Here is a 26,786-nt window from a genome sequence, read left to right as displayed (position 1 = left end):
GGGGGAGAGGGAGAGGGGGAGGGAAAGAGGGAGAGAGAGGGACAGGGAAAGAGGGACAGGGAGAGAGGGAGGGAGAGAGGCAGGGGGAGAGATGGAGGGAGAGGGAGAGGCAGCGAGGTAGAGGGAGAGAGGGAGAAAGGGAGAGAGAGAGGGAGAGCGGTAGAAGTGCTGAGGAGGGGGGCTCCCTCCCCCTCCCACTCCCATCCTCTCCCTACTGCTTTCTCTTTTTTCTGCTTCAACAAACACCAGGCGCCTTTTAGATCAGCCCTGAAGTCAACGTTGATGCTTGGACAGCCTGACCTCCCCGCTGACTTCCAGCCCAGGACCACCGCTGGGAGATGAAGTCTGCGGGGCCCTGGGCGCAGGCTGCACAGGCACCTCCCCTGATGCCCAATCTCTCCCCGTTTACGAGGCAGCCGACACTCCCCTCCCTGACTCCCCAAGATTTGGGGCCTTTTTAGTATGTGTCGATAATGCCATTGAGCTACTATCTAACTCTTCCACGAGGACCCATCTCCCAAAATGCAGTGGTTTTCAGCCTTGGCTGCACTAGAGAACCCCCAGGGAAGGGAGAGACGTCTCTCCCTCCCTCTCTCTTTCTCTCCCTCTGTACTTCTGTCTACCTCTCTCCCTCTCCCTCTCCCTCTGGGGTGATGCCCGATGAGCTCAGAATCGCAGATGGCCCCCCCATCCCCTCTCTGTGGCTTGCATGGGGGATGCACCTTCTCACCGTGGCCCGGGCATGGCCTTGACAGTCAGACATCGGGTCCTGCGTGGACACTTGTGTTTGTTCCATAGCGCAGGTGGCTGCAGTCTGTGCTTCTGTAGATGGGGGCTGTGCGTGAGCCCTTCATCTTCCCCGCAGACACCACTGGTGCTCGCTCGGCCTCGCGGGTGATGCGGGGGGCACGGGGGACAGTCTTGTGTCCCCACCTTCTTGGGCTACAGACAGGCCACGCTGGTCCCGTGGTGACTGGGGGCTCCCAGGAGAACCCCACTGCAGACCGGAGAGGTGGCCCCAGAGAAGGTGGCGTACGCCTGGGGCCGGGCCTCATCAGTGAGCCACGGGCCACCTGCAGCAACAGCTGTCTCACCGTCCAGGGGCTGGGTGTTCGGGCGCCGTGGGGTTGAGCCACTGTCTGCACGGCAGCCGTGTTTGTCTTGTTGAGCCCGGGGAGGCCCCTTGGTGGCTCCTGGAAAGACTGGCCGCATTTCTTCCTGCCCTTGGCCTTAGAGCCCATCACGTTCATGCCGTTTCTGGTTCCAAAAGGACCTGTGTTCATAAAGACCATGTGTTAGGACAGCACCAAAGTGTCTAGAAATCCGGGCCAGGAGGAGGAGGGAGGGGGATTGGCTGTGCCCGCCAGTGGCCTGGGAGCCCTGCCCGCCTGCAGAGACCTGGCCCGGGGCCCGCGGGGAGGCCGTGGCCCTCGGTCCCCAGCGCCTTCCGTCTCTGGGTTCCAGGAGAACTGCGTGATCCTCAGGGAGCTGGTGAGGCTGCAGGCCCTGAAGTCCCGCCTGCTGGGGTTCCGCACGCATGCTGACTCCGTGCTGGAGATGAACATGGACAAGACCAGCCAGGTGGTGGCCACTGTCCTAGGTAACACCGCCTCCCCCTGAGTCCCAGTGGGGACGGGGTCAGGCGGACCTTGACCGGAGACCCCACTGTGTCAGTCCTTGGGGGTCACCTTCCCAGACCCTTCATTCTGCCTCGAGGGGCGCGGGGTCGGGGGTGGCTGGGGGGCCGCCCCAGGGACGTAGCCGCGCCTCTCCCCTCCGCCCGCAGGTGAGCTGGCCCAGAAGCTGAAGCCCCTCGGGGAGCAGGAGCGGCCGTGATCCTGGAGCTAAAGAAGGCCGAGTGCCAGAGGCGGGGCCTGCACTTTGAGGGCCCCATCAACGCCTGGGACCTGCGCTACTACATGAACCGGGGGAGGAGACGCGCTACCACGTGAACCAGTACCTGCTCAATGAGGCTTTCCCCATGCAGGCGCTCACACGCGGGCTGCTGGGCATCTCCCAGGAGCTGCTGGGGCTGACCTTCGACCTGGAGGAGGGCACCAGCATGTGTCACGAAGACGTGAGGTTCTAAACGGTCTGGGACGCGGCCTCGGGCAAGGTCATCCATCGGCAAGTTCTACCTGATCTCTATCCTCGGTGCGTGTGTGGGGGAACCTGTCGGCCGTGGGCCGGGGCTCCTCTGTGGAAGCGGGGCCCCATCCACGTCCCTCCGCAGGGTGGGGAAGTCCGGGCACGCGGCCTGCTTCGGCCTGCAGCCGGGCTGCCTACAGCACGATGGGAGCTGCCAGATCGCCATCGCGGCCATGGTGGCCAACTTCACCAAGCCTACGCCCAACCTGCCCTCCCTGCTGCAGCATGATGAGCGGGAGACCAACTTCCACGACGTCGGGCACGCGATGCACCAGCTCCGCTCCCAGGCGCAGGGCTGCAGGCAGGGGGCGGGGAGGGCCCGGGCGTGCGTGGTCCTCAGGCAGGCCCTCGCCATGGGATTCTTCCACTGACATCACCCCGCACGTGGTGACGCCCTCGGTGTCAGCTTCCATCATCAGACCCCAGGCACTGGGCGCGTAAATAACGGAAATGGATGTCCTCGAGGCTCTAGAGGCTGGAAGACCCAGATCAAGGAGTCAGGGCTGGTTCCCTGCATGTTAAATACATGCACTCAAGAGTTGCCTTGGAAAAAGACAAAAGAAAAGAAAGGAATGTTGCCTGCAAGTCTGCTGACAGCCGGTGATGAGAACCAGAGGGAAGGCTCTGGGGCCGGGGGCGCAGTGCCCTGTGAGCTCGGGGGCTGCTGCCAGTCTCCGTGGAGGCTCAGCAAGTCCCCGTGACTTCCCCACGTGGGGGGCGCCAGCTGAGCGTCTGGGCCCAGGACCCACTGCTCGTTCAGTCTTCCTGTGGTCAGCCCTTCATCCTGAGCGCGATGCTCTCACAGGCTGCACCGGGGCGTGTGGGGACAGTTTACTGAGCTGTACAGACGTCACTACTGCTTTGGACCATTTCCGTCACCCCGAAAATGTCCCTCACGCCCTTAGCTATCACTCCGTCCCCTCGCCAGCCCCTGGCAACCAGGAACCCACTCGCTGACTCTGTGGATCTACCTGCTCTGGACGTTTCTCCTCAGTGGGGTCACGCCCTGTGTGTCCTTCTGTGTATGACTTCTCTCGCTGAGCATCGTGTTCTCAGGGTGTATCGACGCGGCAGCGAGCGTCAGGGCTTCACCGCGTTGCGTGGCTGAGGGACGTAAAGACGACAAGAGAAAAGAAAAGAACGTTGCATGCAAGTCTGGTGACAGCCGGTGACGAGAACCAGAGGGAAGGCTCTGGGGCCGGGGGCGCCGTGCCCTGGGAGGCCCTGGCGCTGCTGCCAGTCTTGGTGGGGCACGGGCAGCACCGTCCCTCAGGAGCTGCTGGACAAGCTCATCAAGTCCCGGGAGGCCAACCCAGATGCGGCCGGACCGAGGGAAGGGAAGGGGGCTTCCGGTCTGCCCGGCTGGAAAGCGCGGCCTGGACACGGTGCCAGCCCCCCGTCTCCTTTCTCCCGCCCCCCAGGCCTCTTCAACCTGTGCCAGATCGTCCTGGCCAAGGTGGTTCAGGCCCTGCACAGGCAGACGCCCGCGGACCCGGCCCAGGAGAATGCCCGCCTCTGCCAGGAGATCCTGGGGTTCCCAGCCATGCCAGGTAGCCAAGCGCGCGCCGGGCTCACCTCAGCGGTCGGTTGGCGGCTACTGCCCAGGTCAAGAGGATCGTCTGGTGGTGTGTGAATGGGGACCGACTGACGGGCTCCGGCCGAGGCCCGCTGACCTCTGGCCTCTTCCTGCCACGGTTCCTTGGCTGGTCCCTCCAGCTGTGGCCCGCGGAGTCCGAGGGTGGGGTGGGAGGCTCTGCACATGCTTTCTAGAGAGCCTGGAAGAGGCAGGAGAGGGCTTCATACCCCGAACAGAAGGCATCGACGAGGTCTGCCCGTGCGTGTCGGTGCGGACACGCGGTTCACTCCCTCGTGAGCGCTTTAACCAGCGATCTCCCCGTGGTGGAGCGCGAGCCCCGACTCATCTCTCGCAGCCTCGGCAGCTGACCTTGTAAGAGGCTTAGGAGTGAACCCTCGTGAGCTTCAGCAGAAAGTCGGCAAAGATTTATTTGTGTCCCTCCACTGAACTGCCAGCAAGGTCCCCGTTTTCTACAAGTGTTGGGCCAATACTCTCTCTAGTGGCAGGGGACTCAGACAAGGCTGCTTTGGGGCCCCCACCCCCGTTCTGGGGCAGGGGCACTGAGCGGCCAGGGAGCCGGGCAGGAGCCCCTCCGCGTGTGTCCCAGTGACCCACCTGCCTGCGACCTTCGGCCGCCTGGCAGGAAGCTACGACGCCCAGTCCTGTGGCCAGTCATTCCTGCAAGAAACACTGGAACCAGTTTCTGCCAACCCGCCAAAGAAAAACGACTTCAAAGGCAACGTGGTGTCACAGGAAGGGCTTGTTTCTGTGTTTCTTTGTTTTTAGTTCATTAGGCCTCACTTAAAATTCTGATTCCACAATGCACTTGCTTTGGGATCTTGAACAACACTCATAACCTCTGCAAGTTTCAGTAGAGTAAGTTTATGTGATTACCTTCATCTGTAATATCCCTGTGTTGCAATCTTAATTAATTCAGATTAATTCATCTTAATCTTAATCTCAAGTTCAGATCAAAGACTCGTTCCTCTGTGACTTCTCCTCTGAACTGATTCAAAAGCCTCCTCTCCCGTCCTCATTTGGCTTCTCTTCTCTTCTGGAATCTCATAAGAACTTCTATGACCTCTCTGGTTTTTTGTTGTTGCTGTTGTCTGTTGGTTTGGGTTTTAATTGAAATATAGTTGATTTTCAATGTCGTGTCCGTTTCAGGTGTACAGCACAGTGATTCCGTTTTCAGATTCTTTTCCCTTATAAGTTATTACAAAATATTGAGTACAGTTCCCTGTGCCATAGAGGAGATCCTTGTTGTATCAACTCTATGCCTTCTTTGAATGACCGTAGCACTTTGTTGTCTGTATCATTTTTATGTCTGTTGTGGCTTTGTGACTGAAAATGAAAATTTTCTATTTGTTCATGTCCTGGCCCTTCCTTAGAAATGTGTTCATTTACCTATTTCATATTTATTGACTACATCTTAGACACCGTGTTAGCTGCTTGTTCTAGATGTTCGTAAAACATAGACCTTCCTGCTCAAAGGGTCACAGTATTTGTGGGAAAACAAACAAACGAACAACTTACGTCTCAAATAGCTTTGTACTTCCCAAAGAGAGCACACCTCGTAGGTACAATAAATGTATGTATTATACATAAATGTATAAATAGTTAATGGCATTAAAAACTTGAGATAACTGCTTTTCTATTCTGAGGAAATGATGATAATATTTCACCAGGAGCTCAACATCACTCTGAGAATGAGGGCTTAATCCCCGACCTGGCTCACTGCATCGCTTTCTTATATGAAAATAGACAAGTCTGTACATGCTCTCTACAAAAAGGCTTATCTGGCATGAATTTCAGATAGCAAGAAGAAAAATTCAAGAGGTTCAGAGAAACATCCAGAAGCTCAGGTGATTGTCTGGCACTAATACAATTTGCTTGACAGGAAAAGAGAGCTGTAAATCTCACAAAATTAGATGATCTTCTAAGAATTTCAAAACCGCCTGCTAGTAATTAGAAATCCTAGAAGAACCGCTTCTTTTAAAGCATACTGATAATATGCTTTACAGCTTAATATTCAGAAGCCTATGTTTTGGCTAAGTGAGCTTCAGGAATGAAGGAAACTTGTGGTTCAGTTCCATCTACTCTGGAACCTCTGGTCAAAACACCTACTTCTGTGCTCAGCCATCTTATCATCTGTAAAATGGAGGCAACTCTAAGAAAACATAGTTACAGAGATGTTGCACAGTTTCCTGTGTCACTGTCTTCATTTGTTTCAGAAAACCAATAACGTCTAAGCTACTACTGCAAAGAGTGCAGTGTTACTTGGGGTCATCTAGTGCAGCTCTGTCAAAGTAAAGAAAAGCAAAGGGGCCTAGAATAACTATAATTTTCCCAAGAGGACACTATTATTTTATGGCAAATCTGAGTCAGGAACCCTGATCTCTTTGATGCCATTCCATTGTTCTCTCGTTGGGTTCTCAGCAACCCAGAGAAAGAAAGAGAAATAAAACTCCTATGTGCTGTGTCACTGGTACAGGACGTGGCAAGATTGGAATTGGAGAACTACATATTAACAGGTATTTGGGAAATTCTTCAAACTAATTAAGATATATACCAGGTACATAAAAAACAGTTATGTTTTCCCAAGATGATTCTGTGGAATGAACAGAACTGGTAACTGAAGGTGCCTGTGTGCTGCAGTTCCAAACAGGACGGGTGAATGCTTGTTTTCTGGCACCTTTAAGACTCCACCCCAATATACACATTAAAATAAAATTAACATTTCAACTGGGTCATATTTAATTCTGCATGCTCTTGTAAGTCAGCAAAATAGTCCATATATCATTTAAGTTGTCACTCACTTTCTTTTCTTTTCTTTTCTTTTTTTTGCGGTACACGGGCCTCTCACTGCTGTGGCCTCTCCCGTTGCGGAGCACAGGCTCCGGACGCGCAGGCTCAGCGGCCATGGCTCACGGGCCTAGCCGCTCCGCGGCATGTGGGATCTTCCCGGACCGGGGCACGAACCCGTATCCCCTGCATCGGCAGGCGGACTCTCAACCACTGAGCCACCGGGGAAGCCCGTCACTCACTTTTTAACTTGAGTTTTAATTTCTGAAAGTCTTTCCAAACACAAAACAGAGGTGGGAAAATGGTATATGGGAAGCTGCAGAGATGAAATAAGCTTACTGCATTCGGCATAAAGATGAATACCCAAACAACTTCTGCATAGCTGGAAGTGTCCAAATCTACTATCTTCGTTTTGTAGTCAAGGCTTCCGGAAAAATATGCTAACCGATTCCTAATTACCCAAATGCCCCATATCTGTTTCAGTAAGTATCCTTATATATTATGGAAATTTTTCTCAGTGACAGAGAAAGACATCCTGGCCGAGCATCCCCCTGCCCATGACACACAGATGATGGGTCTCAAGCTACCTTGAAGGCGTTGGAGCCCACTTTATCCATTACTAATATTAATGGAGGACAAAACTTCATATTCTGTTTGCTCTGTGTTTGTTAAATCACTTCTTCCCTTCATTAAGATGGATGACACATAATTGAGTCTGTAGTGTGTGTATCACTGGAAACTGAACACATTTTTGTTGGTTTTATTAACGTCATAGGTTTCTAGGGGGGGTCTACTAAATAACTAAGTCTAGTTTCACAGTTACAAATAAATTATGATGTAATTTTGAATAACGTAAGCTCATCGTAAAGGAAGGATACTGAGAGTTGCTACTACCCCTTCCTTGAGGGGCTCTTGTAAAGCACTAAATCAAGTAACAGAGGTTTATATGCATGCATATATTTTCAATGATATTTGAACACACTTGAAAAGAACTCTACGGAATGCATTATAAAACCTCGATGCTGTGTGTCCCTAGTTCCCGGCTCTCTCGTTCAAACTATTTAAATGAACAAAATGTTATCTATTAGGATAGCTATCAGAGTACTCCAAATACTACTTCTTGCAGTACCCTGGCCCAACCATTTGCCTTCCTCTTCCCATTAGTCCTTAATTCAGAAACCCCAGAGATTTGTTCAGTAATTTATGAACATATTTCTTCATTCAGCCAAGAAAACTGATGGATCCCTTACCAAATTTCAGGCACCCTTCTTCAGGGTGTTTTCTAGGCATGTTCAGGAAACACAGCAGTGATTAACACAGATGAATATAGCCTCTCTCGAGCTGAGGGGAGAGACAAAAGTAAAGAAGCAAATATAAAATCATAAGTGTAAATACGTAAATAAAAATTGAATAAATGGGTAGAATAACTAGTATATCAGGTAAGTGCTGGAGAAAAACAGCAAGCAGGGAAGGCGGATGGAGATTGTTAGCTGGTAGGAGGAGGCTGCGATCGGAAACTAAGTGATCACTGAGGGCTTTCTGGGGAAGATAAAATTTACGAGGGAACCTAAGGTTGTGAGAGGGAGCAAGGTGCATATCTGGGAAGTGAATAGTACAAGCAGAGGGAACAGTCAGATGGAAAGGCAATGAGGCAAGAGTGGGCTTGGAGTATCCAAGGAGCAGAAAGGATGTCAGTGTGTGGAAAACAGAGGGAGCAAAGTGGAGAGGAGAAGGAAACAGTCAGAGAGGAAACAGAGGCCCAGATTTCTAGGGCTGTGGAGGCACTTTGAGGACTCTGCTTTTCCTGTGAAGAAGCCATTGAAGAGACTTGAGTGACATGATCTGACTTATGTTTTAACAGGATCTCTCTGGATGCCATGTTGATTAGAGACTGCAGGAGAATAAGGACAAGCCCCAGAAGACCAATAGTTGATTCAAATGTCAAGAAACATTTATGCCTTCACCCTTCAACTTCACAAATGATGCCATTTCCATTGAGCTATTGAAAAATATCATCTGGCTTTCAAAACAATAAACCAGAAGGCATTTTCTCACATAAGCAAGGTCACAAACAACTGTCAGCTAAAGGTGAAATAGCAACAAATCAAATAATAACAAAAACATTTTTTATAGATTTTAAAACCTTACAAAGCATTTTCTTGTCCATTATCTAAGTTAATCCTCAAATCAACGCCATGAGATAGTTATTATTTTCCCATTAGAAGTGACCGCATATTAAATCCTTAGTGATTGCTCAAGAAAAGCTGAAATCTTGAGTGTACATCTATTAATGCCAAGGTTGGGTTTTTTACCCATGGGAACATTGGATGCTAAAATCCACAGGGATTTTCAGCTCAAGATGGCAGACTAGGAAATATATTTACTTTCTGGTCCTCCTGAAACCATGTTTAAATAAAACTGCAGAAATACCAAAATTAATCAACCAATAAAAGCCAAGACATTGTGGAAGTCATCAACCACAGAAAGATTTCAACACATTTCGAGAAGGCAAACAATGAAATGGAGGGGCCATGAATAAAATAAGGAAGAAAAGACTACCCTAAGTAGGGTCTGCACAAAGCCAGGCAGCTTTTGCTGAGCCCTGGTTATAGTAAAGGACAGAGGAAAGAAGAGGGGCTGAAAACAAGGAGACAAAAGTCATTTTAGGAAAAAACGTTCACTTAACGAGCTCCAGGGAACACTCAGCCTGCTGCCATACTCACTCATGGATTACAGTGGATTGTTGGTAAGCAAGACAAGAAAACAGGGAACCAACAAACAAAAATCAAGACACGGTTTCTTACTGGGCTCTTCTCAAATGAGATCAAGAAATTATGGTTCAATGCCATAGCTGTAAATCATTTCTGCTCCTGGAGAGGTTAGAAAGGGCTTATAATAGTTACCCTTTTTCTTCAGACAGAATTTAGGTCTGAGCAAAAGCTTTTGTGTCCTCCAACCTCAAAGTTTATTGGGGATGGAAGTCCAAATTTGCTTTGACATACCATAAAAAGAATCTCATCAGCAGAGGGTCAAACTACTTTTGGAATATATGAATTATGCCCAGTGTGATTTTAAATAGATTTTAAACAAAAATATATAAATTTTCACTGATCTATATGATTCTGGGTTCTGAAACTTCTACATGTTACATGCCTGATATATAACACACAATGTCAGTCCCAGGAGAGAGAAGACACTCCAATGAAGCAAGCCAAAGAAACAAGATTCGAACAAGGTAAAGTGATGTGTAGACCAAGACCAGGATTTTTCAGTTCTTTCCTGTCATGCTGTAGCTTCCAGCTCCTGAATAACAACACATGTTTCCCTTGTCCTAGACACACAAGAGTATGTCTCCTCTATGGGGCCTAAGAAGCTCTAGAGTTACATATGTGTAGTAAAGAGTGGACCCAGCCGGCATACTCACAATGACCAAATTGTGTTGATCGTACTTTATTTTAAACCAATACATCGCTCCATGCTGAAGTTGCAATCAATGATATATTTGCTTTCTAGACACAAATGAGATGCCTTACTGGATATACTCCAGGAAGGCCAGAGAAACTGGCTTCTAATCCATACAGAATAATTCATTGATGAATTCCTTTCAGGAGAGCCCCTGATTTATCTAGAATATAAGCGTTACATACCTGGATCCTTCAAACTAGACCAAAGGGACAAATCTAGGCTGCAAGCCTCAATTAGAAATGTGGGATGGTGCTATGCTGACAACTGGTGGTCCCTGACCTATCTTCTGAGATTAGAACCCAGTGTGGTGGATGACCAATTCACGCGTTGAACAAAAGAACACCTCCTACAGGGCAGTGTATGTGTTCATTACAGGTATGGCACTTAGGGCTAAAAGTAACACATGAAGCATATATGATAAGGAGGCACCAGAGTCCAGAGCACGAGCTCTGGAATCACACAGGCTTGCTTCGAATCCCGGCTAAGCCACTACCATCTGTATACCTTGAAGAACAGTCGAAGGTTTAAATGTTCTTTTACCAAATTTCGAAAAACAAGTGAAGAAAGAACCTACCTGCCAGGAAGGGACATCGTGGGGTGCAGCATCCAGTCGCGTCAGGGCTCTGCATCCCCTGCTCAGAAACCTTCACCGCCTGGCTCATGGTGATGCTGGCAGCTCAGCAGCCCTGGAGAAGGCGCTCCTGTCTCCAGGGCTCGCGGACAAGCTGGGGAGGTCCACGGAGGTGGCGGGCCACAGCCTGGCAAACTCTGGGTGCCTCCTCCACTCAGCTCTGGGCAGGCTCTGGCCTCTGGGCCCCGTTGCGGGGAAGGGCTGGCCGATACATAGCCAGGGCTGAGGGGTCTGCAGAGCCGGTGCCCAGGCAGGGTGAGCTCTGGAGGAGAAGACTTCCACAGTCCCCAACAGTCTCCGCATGGTGGCCCATCCGGTGCCAAACACCTGCCACCCACAGCGACAAGTCCCAGCCGCTAGAAAGCCCACAAGGGGTCGGGCTCTTTGCCCTCGGGCCGGGTTTCTCCAGGGGCTGGGCTTGTGTGGGGCCCCCATACCACCCCCTGACCCGCCCTTGCTCTGTGACACGTACAGTGCAATGTCAACACCCAGGCTGAGCCGGCCAGTGTTCAGTGCGTGCTAGACCTTGAGAAGACTTAGCAGCTAGGGAGAAGCTCTCCCACTTTCACTCGCTTTTCTCAGATCAGGCAGGCAGCCCATCTCACCCCAAAGCTATGGACACCACACCTCCTTCCCAGGCTATCATTTTCCGTTCTGCCCCTGTTGTCCCTTTCCATTCTGCCCCTCTTTTCCCCAGCACCCCATTTACGGCTTCGGGTGTCATCGGTGCTGCAGCAGGCAGCACCTCTGACCCCGAAGCTATGGACACCACACCTCCTTCCCAGGCTATCGTTTTCCGTTCTGCCCCTGTTGTCCCTTTCCATTCTGCCCCCCTTTTCCCCAGCACCCCATTTACGGCTTCGGGTGTCATCGGTGCTGCAGCAGGCAGCACCTCTGACCCCGAAGCTATGGACACCACACCTCCTCCCCAGGCTATCGTTTTCCGTTCTGCCCCTGTTGTCCCTTTCCATTCTGCCCCCCTTTTCCCCAGCACCCCATTTACGGCTTCGGGTGTCATCGGTGCTGCAGCAGGCAGCACCTCTGACCCCGAAGCTATGGACACCACACCTCATTCCCAGGCTATCGTTTTCCGTTCTGCCCCTGTTGTCCCTTTCCATTCTGCCCCTCATTTCCCCAGCACCCTATTTACGGCTTCGGGTGTCATCGGTGCTGCAGCAGGCAGCACCTCTGACCCCGAAGCTATGGACACCACACCTCCTTCCCAGGCTATCGTTTTCCGTTCTGCGCCTGTTGTCCCTTTCCATTCTGCCCCCCTTTTCCCCAGCACCCCATTTACGGCTTCGGGTGTCATCGGTGCTGCAGCAGGCAGCACCTCTGACCCCGAAGCTATGGACACCACACCTCCTTCCCAGGCTATCGCTTTCCGTTCTGCCCCTGTTGTCCCTTTCCATTCTGCCCCCCTTTTCCCCAGCACCCCATTTACGGCTTCGGGTGTCATCGGTGCTGCAGCAGGCAGCACCTCTGACCCCGAAGCTATGGACACCACACCTCCTTCCCAGGCTATCGTTTTCCGTTCTGCGCCTGTTGTCCCTTTCCATTCTGCCCCCCTTTTCCCCAGCACCCCATTTACGGCTTCGGGTGTCATCGGTGCTGCAGCAGGCAGCACCTCTGACCCCGAAGCTATGGACACCACACCTCCTCCCTAGGCTATCTTTCTCCGTTCTTCCCCTGTTTTCCCTTTCCATTCTGCCCCTGTTTTCCCCAGCCCGCCCCCCGCCATTTACGGCTTAGGCCGGCATCGGTGCTTCAGCAGGCAGCAGCTCTGACACCAAACCTATGGACACCACACCTCCTTCCCAGCGCTGTCATTTTCCAGTCTGCCCTGTCTCCACGTAGAACCGCTACCTATTTCACACGGCTGTTCCTAGTTCTGGGAACACACCACTCACTGGTAGCAATGCCTCAGCCCATGCCTCGACTCATTTACCTGCAACGCTGGCCAACAGATAGACCAACACTTCAAAGTTATGACAGAAAGTTGAGTAAGTTATACGCTTGGAATTGCATTTATCATTATTAACAAGCACAACTGTAGTGCTTAGACTATAACAAGTAATCTTCTAAGTGCTTAGCAAATATTAACTCACTTAATCCTCATAATGGCAACCCTATAGGTAGGTAATGTTCATAATATTCACCTTTTTGGGGGAAAACTGAGGCCCAGAGGGGTTGAATAGCTTGTCTAATGCCACACAGTAAGTAGCGGGCAGAAACCCAGGATGAAAACCAGACCGTCGAGACTTTCATCACTTTGCTGTGTCACCTTAATAGATGTTGTGGTTAGGGAAGGGACTAAACTGACAAGACTCTGAACTTGAGAAGGGAGAAATTAGAAAGTGACTGATCCTAGAAACTAGAGAGGATTTCAGCTCAGAAATTTCTGGTGATGAGACCCGGAAGAACAAGAACATGGTTGGATTATTAACTTGGGGTAGTATCTGAATCCATTGAGAAATGGTTTTGTCTTGTTTTTTTTTTTAACTTAGAAAGGCCAGTTGGATGAAGATTAATGAAAAAAAAAGTAGAAAGGAAAAGAGGAAGGTGCCTGAAGTGAGACATAACCTCTTCCCTGTAAGTACTACGGATGGGTGTCCTGTGGGAAAGGATGGAGCTCTCTCTACAGGTTTGTCACCAGGATGAACAAGGAGGAACATGGCAACCATTGTACTGGTTTTGATGATTCCTCAAAAACCAAGGCTTTAGTTTCCAAGAACTACCCACGGTAGCATACCTACCGTGTGTCAGACATGCCACCAAGTGTGTTTCCAGTCACACATTTTAATTGGAGAAATAGTTCCTATGAGGTACGCATTAGTTCCCTATGGCTGCTGTAACAAATTACTACCAATGAGCTTGCGTAAAACAAAACACACTCATTCTCTTATGGTTCTGGAAGACAGAGGTCCAAAACCAGTTTCCCTGGGCTGGAACCAGGAGTTGACAAGGCCGTCCATCCACCTTCTAGAGGCTCTAAGGGAGAATCTGTTTCCTTGACAGCATTCCTTGACTTCTGGCCACATCAATCCAACCCCAACTTCATCATCACATTCTCTTTGGAGTAAAAACTCCCTCTGCCTCTCTCTTACGAGAACACCAGTGGTTACATCTGGGTCCATCCAGGTAGGCCAGAAGAATCTCCCCATCTCAAAACCCTTACTTTCATCCCATTGGCAAAGTCCCTTCTGCCATTTAAGGTGACATTCACAGGTTCTGGGGATTAGAAGGTGGACATTTGGGGGCAATGGTACTATTCAGTCTACTACAAGGTAGATACTATTATCTTCCTCAGATGTAGGAAATGAAGTTTAGGGAAGTAATTTGTCTCAGGTCTACAATTTCCAGAGTAGAGATTTAAATTCTGCCAGTGAGACTTTAGGACACACTCTAAACAACTTTAACCTGTGTCCTTAATTACTGCATAATCCTTGGTTAAGAGTCACACTTAGGTATCAAGACCCAACTGAATATAACACAAGTACTGTCTCCTCTTTCACTATGTTTGCCTGGTGTATTTATGAATCTTGCCCAGAGCAGAAGAGTTCAGAAAATTGTTATGCACCTTTACTAGGAGAAAGCATTTACTGTTTGATGTGCACGGAGTAATGGAAGGCTATTTAAAGTAAAATAAAATAAAATAAAATAAAATAAAATATGCCACCAAATCGTCAAGTGTCACAACAGAGGTAACCCCGTGGGAGTCTTGAGGAGACTAAAATTATCTCCAATTGTGCAGGTGAGAAAAGTGTCACTAAAGGCAGTTGTAGTTCAGCCAAGCCCTACGGCACAGAAGTAGGAATTTGGATAGGTACGAATGGGAAAAAAGACATTTTAGGCATGGGAAACAGTTTAATGCTGAATGGATGAGAAATATACGTTAGACCTTTCTAAATCAACTGGCTTATTATTAACTCAGTAAATCAGATTTGGTCAGTCAAACTAGCTTTAGCTGATTACTTATCCAGGGCATAGCTGTTGAGAGTAATTTTTGTCATAGAACAGTAAATAAAATTGTTGAACTATAACTTTAGGCTTGCTAAGTGAAATAGATTGCTCTAGCTGATGTTCAAGTGACTTACTTGGGACTATTCACGAAATTGGGGGTTAACAACTGCTTAAGACAACATAGAGAATTGATCTTAAATAGTACCTGAAGTAGTTACTGTGTAAAGTATCTGTTCAGTAGCTCATGGTAAATGGATGTTTATAATCCCCACTGGACAACCAACTGCTTTTTTGCAAATGGTAATGTGAATTGCTGTCGCATAAACTATAGTAATGACCACCTATCTAATTTGTTGTCCAAACCAGAAATCTTCTAACAATACTGGTCTCCTAATAAAAGTAAGCATGAAGCTAACACACACTGGGTGTCTCCCGTGTGCCTGTGCATGCATCTATATCTCACTGAACCCCCATAACAGCCCCCAAGAGAGGGACTCTGAGTGTCCCCATGCTGCTGGTGGAGAAACAGGCACAGGAAGGTTCAATAGTCTATCTACCTAAGATAACACAGAGGGTGGGAGAGCCTGTTTTTAAACCATCTGCCTCCAATTCCAGGTGCCAGGAGCCAGATTCAGCCTACAGGCCTCTTCTGCTCATCTGGAGGCGAAACCATGTGTAAGAATTAGTCAAATCCTGTCTTCAATCCTCAAGGTAGCTTGAACACTTGCACGTCCTCCAAATAACATGTAGCATAAGCAATAAGATGTTTGCCCCGGGTATTGTCCAGGAACTTGGAATCAGCTGTGTCTAGTTAGGCTGAGCTGGTTGAGACTGGAGAGGACCACCGATCTTCCACCTGGGCCAGTGCCTTTTGACCTCCTGCCATCAGAGGGCCGAAAACTACAGCCTGAGAATGTGCTGAGCCCCGTAGCCTAGTTACGCCAGCTCAGAACAATGACGAGCACACCTTTTTCCAATCACCTTTCCTCATGCTCCCTATGCCTCATACTGCCCTGCTTCTTTATTCTTTATCCCATAGATACCCCAAGCCCCTTGCCTTTGGGGAGGCGGATTTGAGACCTATTGTCACGTCACTTCCTCGCTTGGCTGCCTTGTGAATAAACCTCCTCTTTGCTGCAAACCTCAGCGTGTCAGTGTTTTGGCTTGCTGCGCCTCAGACAAAATGGTAGGGAGCTGTGGTAAAGGTCCCTTGCCTGTGAGGGAAGCTGGTTACTAGTAGTCACATTGCGGATGTTTTCTCCTCCCGGGGTGGGGGGGCAGACGTCCTGCTCTTCCAGAAAGAAGGGAGAAAGGCAGGAGCTGGACCCTTGCTCTCAGGGTCACCGTCACCTAGGAGCTCGTTAGAAGCACAGAATCCAGGCCCCACCCAGAACTACTGAATTACAGCCTGCATTTAACAAGATCCACAAGAGAGGCATACCCATAGTAAAGTTGGAGAGGCACCAAGCTGGAGTCCACGTAGCAGAGAAGCAGACAGGATTCTAGACCACGCAGAGTGTTAAAGGCCAACAGTTTGTTTTCTATTCTCAAAACAATGTTTTTGAGCCATGTTTATGAGCAATGTCCCAACTTGCTTTTAAGGTTTCTTGTGTGAAGAATGGATTGGAAGGAAACAAGATATATGGACACTGGTTAGGACCTCATTGCAACAGACAGGCAAGTTCGGTATTAGGATGTTGAGGAAGAGTTGACAGATTCAGAAGAAATTCAGGAGATAAACTGAAGCGGGCTTAATGGGGTATGAGATGGAGGAAAGGAAGGTCTTAGGGAATTAAAGGGTTTACTACACGTATGAGCAAAGCCTCAAAATTAATCCTTTGAACGTACAGAGGTAGAGCTCTCAAAGGACACCGGTTAGGAAGCAACTGTACGCCCTTTATAATTCCAAGAGACGACACAGATCAACTGTTGCGATGGAAAATTCGGCGGTACCGGTGCCTTTTTTCACTCAAACTTAGTTCCAGTGACTATTACTCACATTTTCTGTGCCTAAACAACACAGCTTGAGGAACTGAAGGGGATTCCATCCTGGTAATTAAGGAGGGTCCCCAACACTGACAGTCCCATCTTAAAAAGCAGTCCCCCTGCATTTTACCCGAGGAGCAATGGCCAGAGCCTCCCTTTTAAAACGATGGGGAGAAACCAGAACATCACACACTGTCCCTTTCAGCTACTGTGAACTGAGCCGCGAGACGACCAGTACCCCCTAGCACAGCGCGGACGGGCCAGCGCGCGGGGGCCACTGTGACAGGCGACAGCACAAGAGACGAAGCCCAGGCCCAGGGGCTCTGAGCTCCACCGGCAACGCCCAGGGGCCAAGGCGTATTACCTTTCCGGGATGTGCTTCCCGCCCTTCCTCGTGGCCGACGAACTGGCTCATGTCACCCCCAAGATACCGCCCACCCAACGCCAGGACTGCCAAAGTCGCCAACCCGGCGTCCCCGGTGCCAGCACAAGGCCACGAACCACAGGCGCCTAGGCACAAGCCCACGCAGCTCGCGGACCTCCTCCTACCGCGCATGCGCCACCGCGGGGCGTCTCGAGATGACTCTCAGCACGCAGGCGGATTAACGCGCTTGATTGGTAAAGAGGATTCTGATGCCTGCAATTTCCCTCCTTAGCCGGAGGCTGGGAGCACACGTCCATTAGTTCGTGTGTGTACCCTTCAGAATTCCAATCATACGGGACATGGAAAGTTGTCCGACTCTCCCAGTTCCTTGTGTGGTTCTTCCAGATATTTCCCAAGTGCTTACATTCACACTTGTATCTTGTATGTAAGTATTGGTACGTAACAGGTATCCTGTAGTTTATAGAAGAGCAGCACACTAGACACATACTATATACATAGTCTACAATGTGTCTTGGATAGTGACGCTGTTATCTTTCTAAATATAAACTTGGCTGGATTGCTCTGTTGCTTGAACATCTTCACTTAGCACAGAATACAGCCCAGGTTGTTAGCATAGCATTGAGAACTCTTTATAAACAAGTATCAGTCTGTCTCTCCAACTGAATTAGAAGTTCAAACTATGACTTCCAAGGACCTACATCATCCACCTCCCTCCTTTGCCCTGCCAGCCTCCCCTGATCTCATTCTCTACTGCCCTGCCCTCACTCACTTTCCCCTGTCCAGCCACACTGGCTTCCTTACTATTCCTCAAACATGCCAAGCACAGTCGTGCCTCAGGGACTTTGCACCTACTATTCCTTCTGCTTCAGAACACACCCTCCCACCCCATCTCCACTCTCCCAGAACACACCCTCCCACCCCATCTCCACTCTCCCAGATAGCCAATGGCTTGTTTCTCACTTCAAGGCTCTGCTCAATCGACATCTTAATAGAGGGGACTTCCCTGATCACCTACCACATTCCCTCACCTCTTCATCTTCTTTTGTTATTCTCCAAAGCACTTACCACCGCTTGACACTCCATATATTGACTTATTTATTCATCTCTCTCCCCCACTAGAATGGAAAGTACATAAGGGCAAGAACTTTGTTCTCTTCCTACTTCCTAGAACAGTGCCTTCAATTTAGAAGGTGTTATACAAATATTTGCTGAAAATCAATGTATGACTTCTTTGCCCTTTCACACTACCCTCTAGTCACACCAGAGGCTGCCCCTCCAGAGCACAAGTTCAAGCCCTGTGCCTTCTGTACCTGTCCCCAATACCTGGGCTGTCCTTTCCTCATTCCGGCAAAATCCTCTTCCCCCAAGCCCAGCTCAAACGCTGTCTCCTCAGTCAGGCCTTCCTCACTTTCTCCTCTATGTTCCTGCTGCACTTGATTCTTTTATCATAATTAACCCACTTATACTCACTACATGTTTCTCTTCCTAGATAACTGTAAGTTGCTACTGAACAAAGACTTCTACTCACCTCTGTATCCCCGTGCCCTAACAACAAACCTATAAGGCTCTCGGTGTTTACTGAAACAATTTATTTTCTGAGTCTCTACCAATTCTAGGGAGTGCATAGTATAGTCTCCTCCTCATTATCAGTGAGCCTGGCACCTGTGGGAGGGCCTTACAGCAGAGGAGAGTCACCAATGGATCATAACTAAGGTCCTGAGACTGCAATGGCAGACAGCATGGTGAAGTTAGCCCACTGCATGCAGAAGACCAACAGAGGAGTCAGCATATGCAATGGACTACACTTGGTATAACATGCGAACAATCAAGGTTTACAAACGTCTTCTCATGCACTTGTAAGGATCTTCTAGCCCACGCGGAACAGACAGAACACACACAAAGGAGCCTGGAGGAAGTGAGTAGGCCGGCAGCTGCGCCCTAACATCTTAAGAGGGAACATTTCTGTGACTACAGTTTAAACAAATCAGATAATTTGCCTCCTTTCTAGACACCCTGGTTATCACAGGACAGGCCAAGCCTCTCAAGTTTTAAAGCTAAAGTACACGGAAGATCTGTGAAGAGGGCTTAAGATATTTAAGAGCTAGTACCTGCATTAAGCAACCAGGTTATAGAATGAAAATTTATCTTGAAATTCCCGTCTCTCCCTCTCTCTCTCGCCTCCTATCCCCTATCTTCCCACCTCCATCTCTATTCCTTCTCCCCTACTCCCTGTTTTATGTATATACGTGCATCATTTTATATATACACGGAATATTTACCGTCTGTTACGTTTATTTAATAAAGTGCACACTCCTCAGGCTAAATTTAGAAAGAGGACAAAATGAACACTTTCGCATGGGCGTCAGTGGTGTTCCAAAGACAAAAGATTCCTCAGCCTTAAAACATGGCAAACACCACGTTCCTTCTGATAGTTAGATGCTAGAAAAAGGCAAGTGGATCCTTAAAATTCACACGCTATTAAGACCTACTATCAACAGAGTAGATCTTAAAGCGGAAACAAGAAAACACCAGCCTTTTAAGTTCTTCCTGTCTGAAGATAAGAATAAGAGGTGGTAGTGTTCTTCCTCACTTGCACCGAAGTGTAAAAGCGGCAAAAATATCTTCAACACATATATGATGAGGAAGCCGCTCTTCTGGTCCACTCTGTTTTGTTTTGCTTCTAGGGATCTGTCTCACTCGGAACCTTTGCTTTTTGTTTTCTCTTTTATGTACGCTAAGAACCCGAGAGTCTTAACCTTTTCTTCCACCTCTCAACCAATAAATAGGACACAAGAACATTTTTATGTTTTTATGTATTTTCCATTCAAATTTTTAAAAAAGAGATAAGTAAGCTAGCTCCGTTCATATTTCTCACAAAAATCACTTTCCAAACTAAACTAAATTGTTTGTGACCATAAACAGGAAAAACACCGTACTCTATTAGCACCATCTGACATTTCCACCTTAATGTTACCAAACACAACTTGACACTAATGTCAGAACTATTAAAAATGTTAAAAACCCCCAAGCCCACTCAAAATGCATACCAAAGTTCAGGTAAAGGAAAAACAAAAACAAAAACAAAAGCAACTCACCGTTATCTTTATGTTCTTTCAGAAACCCATTAACAGCACACTGGAATTTAAAACTAGCGTCGTCATCTGACACCTGATGCCCAATTGTACAACTTTTTAAATAAGGAATAGTTTCTGGTAAGTCCTATAAGGCAAAACCATGAAAATATGTATTATTTCCTTTGTAGGGAAAGAATAAAAAATTAATTAGAGAAGGCAGACTATAAACCAGGAGAGTACATTAAACTTTGTATGTCAGTCATTCTGATGAGAGCCATTTTTTCCAAAGCTGCTTTAACCAGTAATTATCACTTGATTTTCATTTAAACTGCAGAACGGACAGTTACCAGGCATGCAAAAGGAAAAGCAAATCTATGTGAATGAATGCACATGTAACTCAAAATGATATAAAGAGGTCTACCTACACTTATGTTCTATCTTACATTTCAAGGGCCATAAAGCGGCTGTGATTTAAGGAGAGTAGTAGAACAGAGTCGGAAGAACTTGGATTCGAATTAGGAAATAGAGGCAATTTCAGGCATTGTTGAGAACTGGTATTCTTGAGGTGGGAGAAAGTAGACTATCAATAGAAGACAGAAAAGGATAAGTGAAAATTCTCTAGTTCTGAATTTAAATGGAAAGTAGCAGCAGGAACCTATGACGTATTTTAAAAATATTAAAAACAAACATACATATTTCCTAGCTCTGACCACTGAAAAAGTCTAGAAACAACTGATGTCATGTCAAAAGGACTCAGGAGTCACCGAGAAGCTCCAACTGGCCAAAGACAGGGCCTCAGTTAGAATAATAACTGTAACGGAGTCCACGGTGATAGGAATAAATAAAATTTTACAAAACTGCTCACCACTGGAGGATATTTGTGAATCAACTCATTATTCTGAAAACTGTTAAATAAAAGAAGAGAATCATGCCTCTACAACTGGGCAACCAAACAGTTGATGAGGGGAATCTTCTCCTCGTACAAATATACCCAGCTAATAAGTGAAAAAAAGAACAACAGAATTCACCATTCTTTGAAGCCTCAACTGAATTAATGGATGTAGCTATGAATCATCAGTGACTGCTAATACCACAGAAAGACACAATTATATATGTCTCCATGGAAGAACACATCATCACCTATGAAACTGTCTCGCCAAAACAAAACATGCAAGCTTCATTCGGATCAACTACCAATTTACAGGAAATAAAAGGACTGAAGAATATGTTACCAACACATGGAATGTAATCATCGACATCTAGATGGGAAAGATTACCTGGTTTCTTTAAAAACAAAATTCAAGGAGGAAAAAAAAGTGAGAGAGACATGGAGGGAGAACCTATAGATTAAACAAGACTTCAGAGACCTAACAATCCACGGCAAAGTGTGGACCTTATTGGGATCTAATTCAAAATTCTTATAAACAATTTTTTATGACGTTTAGGAGACAACTGCAAATTTGAGCACTCCCTGGGTATTTAATATTAAAAATGATATTAAGGAATAAAAGTCCTATATTTTAAATGCACGTACCAAAAACGTACAGGTGTAATTACATGCTGTCTCGGAGCTGCTTCAAGATAATATGGAATGGGGTGAAACAGGTGGGGGTACAGATAAAACATGACAGCCATCAGTTGGTAAATAAGAAAGCTGGATGAGTTCATGGGTATACAAGGAACACTCACAGTACTTTTATACTTTTGTATATGCTTAAAATTTGTGATAATTGTTTAAAAACAAGACGACCCTGTAGAAAACAGTTTGGCACTTTCTCAAAGGTTAAGTGTAGAGCTACCGTATGATCCAACAACTCTGCTACTACCTACGCTGCACATCTAACAGAACTGAAAGCAGGGATTTGAACAAATATCTGTACACCAATGATCATAGCAGCATGATTCACAATACCTACAAGGTGGAAAACAACCAAGTGTCAATCAACCGTTGAATAACAAACTATGGTCTATATACACACAATGCGATTTTCTAAGCCAAAAAAGAAACGGCATTTCGTTACGTGCTATAACATGGATAAACCTTGAAAACATGATGTTTAGTGCAATAAGCCAGACACAGAAGGACAAATACTGCAGATTCCACTTACACGAGGTACCTAGAATAGGCCAATTCACAGAGACAGAAAATAGAATAGAGGTTACCAAGGGTTGGTGGGAGGGAAAATGGGGTTGTTACTGTTTGATGGTTACAGAGTTTTTGTCGAGGATGATGAAAAAGTTTTGGTTATAGACAGCGGTGATGGTTACACAACACTGTAACTGTACTTAATGCCACTGAACTGCATATTTATAAATGGTTAAAATAAATATGATTTCTCTATATTTTACCACAATAAAAAAAAAGGAATAACAGAGCTGAAATTTCAATTCTTCCTTTTCCGAGAGTCAGTTTCATCGTCTGTAAAATTAGTAATTGTAGTTGTCTATCCTCTGAGCTTAGTGCAGGGTAAGCACTCAGTAGGAGATAGCAGTACTACTTCCACTTCAAGAACAAAGGATTGCTGTGAAGATTAACTAAGTCAATGGATATGAAAGAACTTTCTAAATGGCAAACTGCTCTACAAATATTAAAAGACATTAGGTGTTACTGTCTCCCAAGGCCATGGAACAGGTCAGAAGAAGGATAATTCTTTTGCACTGGAATGTCCTACATGGGCCAAGAGAATATATGGGTTTCTGTACTATATCAGAAGGCATTAGGAAAAGGAAGCATAAAACTTAGAGAACAATTGTCTTTTACAGTGATGCTTAAACACGCTCAAGCAACTGCTTAAAGTAAGTGCTAAAGACATAATGGACATACCTTTCCTTTTAGGATACTACTGTAACTACTAAAAGTTTACTTCATTTTCAAAATATAGAACGTGGAAGCTTATAGAATTTCTTAAGCATATCTAGAGCCTACTGCCAAATACTATAGTTCAATTCATATCTTTAATCTCATTTTGAAACAGCAATTACAAATGTGTATTTAAGGAAACCACTAGCTTCCCTTTTTGAACCCACGAGAGAAGGCCAGGATTCACCTTAGCATAAGATGATAATTACTGAACTACCATGAATTATTACAGTATCAGAAAGAAGGTCATTTTCAATTACGGCTTCCATTTACCTCTGGCTTGTAATAGCGGCGAGTATTTGTTAAGTCAATAATCAGCCCAAGTTCTTCATTCTGTCCTTGGATTTTGTTAAGAGATCCAAGGGGGAGAAACGTTCTTCTGGAGCAAGATTCTTTTCAAAACTCTGTCAGAAAGAATAAAATAAGGAAGAACATATGTTTAAAATCCTTTACTACATTATCCATTTATTCAAACCCTGTGATGCTAACATATGAGATTCAAAGTAAAGTTTCCTCCTCTGGAGTTTACAAGCGATATTACAATCCTTTCTTCCAGAGAGATTAGACGGAAGAAAATAAGCTCACTTCTATATAGTTATTTCTGTGTTTGTTTATTTCATGTTGGTCTCCTAACCTGACTCTAAACTCCCAGAAGGCAGGGACCACATCCATTTTGCCTACCACTGTATTGCCAGCTCCAAGCAGAGTGCCTGAAAATAAGACACAGAAATAAATACTTCTTGAATATCTACATATAGGAAGGATGGCTTTCACTGCTAAATATTCTTTCATGTATTTGGCTTATACATGTACCCTGTTCCATTGATCTCTTTGGTTATTCAAGTGTCAGCAACACACACTTTTTTTAAAATTAGTAGACTCGTTTTAGAGCAGTTTGAGATTCACAGCAAAACTGAGCAAAATGTACACAGTTCCCACTTACACCCTCTCTCCTTCACCCCACACAGCCTTCCCCATTATCAACATGCCATACCAGTGTGCTTCATTTGTTAGAATTCATGAACCAACACTGACACATCATTACCAATCAAAGTCCATAGTTTATTGCATTCATGGTACAAGTAACTGACTATTTCTTTATTTCTAGTATAGTCATCCCCAAACATTTACATACTGAGATACATATTACTTTCTTATAAATTACTTTATTCTTTATTTATAGTTAGGGCATTGCATTGTTTTTTTTGTTTTTTAATTAAGTACAAAAGTTGGTTGTATTTGTCTATGGATCCCATTTCTGGATAGTAAAAGAGGTATTAAAAAGTATTTGCTATAAAAAGGGAAAATGGAGTACGACAGGGTTGAGAGCCAGGGCTCTATATGGTGAATTCAGATTTCTGGAAGAATACGGTATTAACTTTTGCTCACCTTTTTTAAAGGAACTTTGAAAGCAGTGAAACGAGTCCCAGGCATCCGCTGTTCAACTGGGAGATAGTCTTTCCACCTGTTAATATATTTTTTGTTAGGCAAATTTTATGTTAGGCTGTTTCCCTGCATAGGATGAATGCGCCTTGAAAATGGAAATCATATCCCTCTACATCGGCTCCCAGGTGGTCCCAGCGTCCCGACCCCGACCCCGGCCGCGACACACTTTCCACAAACTGACACACACGGAGCCCGCGCGAGGGCCGGGTCGCGCGGGCCTCCCCGCCGGGTCGCCTGGAGGCCGGTCCCCCGCAAGCCGAGCGCACGAAAGGGCGCCCCAAAGGCGCCGGCCCAAGGCGCCCGCTGCGCTTTCCCTTCGGAAGGTGGGCTGCGGGGCCCAAGCGTAAACCCTGACACAAGGAACACGCGCACCACACCGCCACGGGGGACGAGAGGCCGGGCGCCCACCTAGCCGGACACGCTGCATTTCTGGAATCACCGGACGCCTGTGTACATTTCCGTCTGGCCTGTCATCTTCCAAAGGCCACTCAAGATCAGGGGACAGAACGCCTCCTCTCCAAGTGTCCTGCCAGCCCACCCACTCAAGATCAGAGGGACAAAATGCCTAACTAAAACAAAACAAAACAGAAACACAATAAAACTGGAGAGAGGGAGGAAAGGGTGACCTGAAAAAAAACAACAACAACAAAAAAACTAAGCACGTTGACAGCGCTAAGAATAAACTACCAGGAAAAAGAAACCCTACATGTCAGATCCTAAAGTACAGAAGGGCAAGCCCGCCGACATTCCAGGCCCGGGGGGACCGGGGTCCCCAGCCCTGCAGAGCCAACCGCAGACCGGCTCGGGCGCCCCGCAGAAGCGCGGGGTCCCCGCGGCCGAGTCTGTGCCCCCCGGCCGGCGCCGGCTCCCCTCTGCCCACCCTGCGCGCGGGGGCTGGAAACTGCCGCGGAGAACCACGGCGGGGCGGGAAGGGGGGCTCCAAAGAGGGTCTGGCGACTCGAGTCGCTCCGTTTCTCAGTGGGCTCAGCGCGCGCCGTTGGGGAAGAGGAGCTGGGTTCCGGGAGGAGGGGACGGGCGGCACTTACGTAGACCGGCAGCGGCCACGGGCAGACGGCGGGCTCGGTCCCCAAGAGCGACTCCAGCCTCAGCTCCAGCTTCTCCCCCATGTCTTCGCGCGCGGCCCATATAGCAACTTTGAATTTTAATAATAAATACATATATGTATCAAACATTAATAAAAGAATAAAATGATCCAATATGAGTACATTTGCTCTTGTTTTGCAATTAGTTCCAGGATTCTATTTTAGATTACTACTTCATATCTGCGAGAGTTGGGTGTGTGTTTGTGTGTTTGGTTTTGTGGAAGCTGCATTGTGCTAAATTTTACATTTCTTTCTTGAATTAAATGGCTTTTGTTATCCCTTGGGAATACAGCAACAGCAGATTACTGAAGACAGCGACAGCAGATGACTACCTACCAGTGGAAAAGTGTAAATAGCAATTGTAGCCGCTAGTGATTCTGAAATTGCCTTAACTTTGTCCTTATAAAAGTGCTCCAAGAATTACACAAATCCACAGATTTGCTATCCATATTCAAGTCATTTATGTAGACAAAGAATGTAGCCAGCCTTATCGGTAACACAGGATGTTATAGCCATCAAGCCATCAGCCACTGAAGCCACACCCAAAGCCGCACCCTGAGGGGATTCAGGATGGAGAAAACAGGATACTGGCCCTAGATAATTAAAGTGAACATCAAGGGACTGATTTCCAGGAGACCAGATTCTTGCATCTCACCATATATAGAAAAGTGCTACATTTATTAACTTAAGATGTCTAGTTTCTTTAATTAACAGTAATCTTTTGATGTTCCAACTACCTGGTTTTTTTTTTTGGAAGAACCTCTAAATACCCTGCGCCCTCCCTTACCTCTTCACAGCTATCTGAGAGGCTGTCTCCTGATTTCAGTCCTCAGTATGTCCTCCACATAAAACGTAATTCTCAATTTCTAGGTTGTGCATTGAAGTCAACACACGAAAATATAAGGATAAAACACATTTTCTACCATATTAAATTTTTTCGTTCATTAATTCATCCCTAAGTCATTCAACACGCATCTTCTTATTGAATACTGATGAGGGGTCAAATGCTATGCTAAACACTCAGTATATAACTGCAAACGAGATGGACAGGCCCTGATTTTGATGTCACTACTATCTTTTGTCCTGCCATATAATGGGACAGCTTCATTATTCCCTTTACCCTAAGTTTTTATCACAAATTGCTAATGAAAATAAAGCTGTTAGTGGAGTTTCAACATGCATAGGTCAATGAGAACACAGAACTCCCCTTTCGCATGCCCCATTCTCCTCCTTCTAACTCCCTATGTGAACTCACTTTGTGCCAAGACCAAGAAGCTGTGCCCCAATAAGAACCAAGCTGATTTCCTCACACTGACTGGGGCTATTGCTCACTTAGAAGACTTG

At 46.9% G+C, this 26,786-nt stretch overlaps 1 long non-coding RNA gene across 2 annotated transcripts; it reads right to left on the bottom strand.

Annotated features, from left to right (window-relative positions):
- On the bottom strand, positions 1–25,493 carry LOC309817851. 2 transcript variants are annotated; one of them, XR_014296278.1, is made up of 11 exons: positions 25,386–25,493; positions 24,283–24,358; positions 23,167–23,297; positions 20,055–20,178; positions 10,569–10,887; positions 6,544–7,870; positions 3,724–3,923; positions 3,120–3,252; positions 2,139–2,691; positions 1,961–2,044; positions 1–1,273 (listed from the first exon to the last, which is right to left on the bottom strand). It is a non-coding gene; the product is annotated as an uncharacterized lncRNA (long non-coding RNA). The 2 variants fall into 2 exon arrangements; XR_014296277.1 differs by having other exon boundaries at positions 1,961–2,691.
- Positions 25,494–26,786: the final 1,293 nt, after the last annotated feature.

This window comes from Grampus griseus (genome assembly GCF_964374135.1).
Source record: "Grampus griseus genome assembly, contig: HAP1_SCAFFOLD_915, whole genome shotgun sequence".
Classification (NCBI taxonomy): Eukaryota; Metazoa; Chordata; class Mammalia; order Artiodactyla; family Delphinidae; genus Grampus; species Grampus griseus.
The sequence above is the reverse complement of the archived record's forward strand: the minus strand, read 5'-3'. Positions and strand labels throughout refer to the sequence as shown.